Source organism: Sinocyclocheilus rhinocerous, unplaced genomic scaffold, assembly GCF_001515625.1.
Source record: "Sinocyclocheilus rhinocerous isolate Xijiao unplaced genomic scaffold, SAMN03320098_v1.1 scaffold4913, whole genome shotgun sequence".
Lineage (NCBI taxonomy): Eukaryota > Metazoa > Chordata > Actinopteri > Cypriniformes > Cyprinidae > Sinocyclocheilus > Sinocyclocheilus rhinocerous.
This window is the reverse complement of record NW_015640917.1, coordinates 24,195-27,281: the sequence shown is the minus strand read 5'-3', so window position 1 is coordinate 27,281 and position 3,087 is coordinate 24,195. Positions and strand designations below refer to the sequence as shown.

The following is a 3,087-nucleotide window of genomic DNA, read 5'->3' as shown; positions in this document are numbered from 1 at the left end:
ATGGCGGAATTTCATGTGAAGTCCACTTCGCAGGGCACTTGCGGTTGAATAAGACAACGCTTGAATGCTGCTGCCTGAACAAGAGACCTCCTTACTGAAGTGAAAGTGTTGACTGGTGTCACTATCTCGCGAACGCGCCAGCAGATCTCCACCAAATTCGGGGGATCCCTTCAGCTCGAGTAGCCCTCTCAAACGACACTCTCCACGCGTCTGTAGCCCCCCGGGATCGCTTGATCGGTTGGCGCCGGACCGCAAATTTAACCACCCGTAACTCCCGAACCCCGGGGGCTATCAACGCGGGGGTGGTCTCATTCGAAAGCGGGCCTCTAGATGTGCACTCGATTCGCGTTCGAGAGGGTTCCTCGAGCTGAAGGGATTCGCCAGTAGCAAACAATAGCCAGTAGCTCTGCTGGACAAACTAAGTAATTACACCATTTCAAGCATTTTATCTGCGTTATATGTTCTGTAAAAAAAAATTTCATTTCGGCGGCATATTCGCCGATACCGATATATCGGTGACAGGCTCATATCGGCCGATAATATCGGCAAAACAATATATCGGTCGGGCTCTAGTCACGATACAGGAATTTCTAACTTCAGTACCTTGAAAAATATCAATATTAAAAGTACCCGTGAACCAGAAGTTGCAACTGACTTCATTGTTATGATGTATTTCCAAGTGAAACGGAATATTGAATAAATGGTGGGGTTTTATTGTGGTGCACCTCCACTCCACCTCTTGCTCATAGCAGATTCCCGGTTGGATAGGAGTGGTTAAGAATATCTGCTTATTACATCTGACATCCCTCTTCACTGCTTCTGGGTCCTAATGCTCTGCCAGACGCCCCAAGAAAACACCAAACTGTGCTAATATACACACTCACGATGTCATGTAATACTGAAAAATTATAACCCTAACCTTTATCTCCATACTGAAATCCCAGATGGCCTGACAGTAATTAAGCTAAAATATTAGTGTCTGAGACACTGTGAGCACAGAGACTGTAGCGTCACAGCAAATTTTTAAATGCTTTGCTTAAATATGTAATATTAATTAAATAGTGCCCATAAATGACTGTTGAGATGGTATTCGCAAGTGAAATGAGTAGAGGCTTGGACCCGGAAACAGCAGTCATGACTTAACAAGAGGATTCTCCCCAAGCCGTCAAATTGATGTCATCAGAGCCAGAACGCCATTCCAGAGCGGAAGCCAATTTTCAGTTTTTGATTAAAGATTACGATGGCAGACCATTTATTTTTATTTTTTTCAGTGTATTGACTTGCACAGTTTTAATTGTTCACCACAAGACTAGTAATGTGCACTAAAAAAGTAAGTAGGGTCATTTTTAGGGCTGGGTATCGAGTTCGATAATTTTTAGGCACCAACCGAAATGCCTCGATACCATAGAGTATCGAAAAAACGTCTCGTCGTTCGGTACCAAATTTCGATACCTAAGGGGTTAATCTCATCAGCGTCAGTGAGCCAATAAGCCTGCAGCACTAGCCGGTGTGTTCGACTAGAAGAAGAGGTGCGGCGCAGATCGATCAGTGTTTGACATCCGCGAGAGCAATTCGAAAGCGCACGGAGCAGTCTGCTCTCTTTAGCTCTCGTGGTACTGTAATACACTTATCGGTCTGCACAGTCAGTCCGCATCAAGTGAATGACAAGGAAATGAATGACTGAATGACCGGTTTGTCGCTTGTCGTTTGTCGGAGAAAGTGGAAAGCTGGCTTGAAACGCAGTGGAAACGCCAATATGACGAGGATCTAGTGCTGGGCGGTATACCGGTTCATACCGAATACCGGTGTTTATTTTTGTTATGATATGAATTTTTAAAATACCACAATACCGCAGTATGTCGCTTAAACAACGTTCGGAACGTGACACTGTTTAAAAGGGGTCCCTTTTCACTGTTGCACTGTGGTGAGGGAACAGCTGTATGTGTTACTAAACGTGAAAGTTCCGAAACTGAAGCTGTAGAACTAATAGAACGTGATGACACAGAAGAACTCATCCACAATATCCACATTGACCGCCACAAATATCCAGCACCCCCTGCCATCAGCTCCCGCGACTCACACACACACGAGCGCGACTTTAGCACTAGATTTAGCAACTTTCAGACCCATTTAGCTGCTTTTTCCCATAGAATATTCATACTGACAAATAGTGATGCAGTTAGGCAGACGAGGATATTTATAAGTACAAATCAGACACATATCCCATTCCAAAACATTTCTAGCATAAACTTACATTGTAAAGAAATTAAAGTTCCATCTTTGATTGTTGAAAGACTTTCTGGTGCATTTCACTTATAGCCAATACAATTTTCAGTAGGGTTTTCATCGATCAGGCGTGGATCTATTCTGAATGGTTGATAAATTTTGACAGTTTAATCCAGGAGCAAAGAGAAATAATTTCTACTTTAAAAGCACGTAGAGATCGCGATTGCACAGTCCGAGTCCGCACAAGCAATATCGGAGTGAGCGAACAGTAAAACTTGGTAACCATGAACTTAGGACTGGTGCTGGTGCTTTTTTTGGTCATTCAGTGTTCCTGTAAAAAAAAAAAACGAACAATAATACTGATAAGATATTATTATTATTATATGAATTATACTAATAAGAACAATATAAAAACTTACTAAGGATTAATGAGCTACTGGATTCATGAATATTAATCAGTGGAAGATTTAGTCGCATATGCGAGTGATTTACTCGCAATGTAGAGGGTTGCCATGAACGTTTCTCTCAGTTCATGTGTGCGATGTCATCTTAACATTGTCTTCTATGATGTGCAACACAAACACCTCTGCTAAAATCTCAGAAAAAGTAGTCTGGGGTTTCATGACCCTTTAATGGTTAATGGTCAATTCAACACAAAAGAACATGCGAAAAATTTAATTTCAAAGATCATTTCTGCAGTGCATTTCTAATAGATTCAGTCAATGAGATGGGTTGTTGGCACACTAGGCCCGTGTGAGGTGGGTGTGGGGTTGAAGTAGCTCTCAGCAGCCACTGATCTGTTATGGCGCTTTTCCACTGCATGGTACGGCACGGTACGGTTCACTTTTGGGGGGTTTTCCA

General features: G+C 42.6%; 1 protein-coding gene across 1 annotated transcript in view; it reads left to right on the top strand.

Moving 5' to 3' along the window:
• LOC107753402 (protein Jade-3) overlaps positions 1 to 3,087 on the top strand; it is a 26,049-nt gene that overhangs the window by 6,173 nt on the left and 16,789 nt on the right. The window lies entirely within an intron of this gene.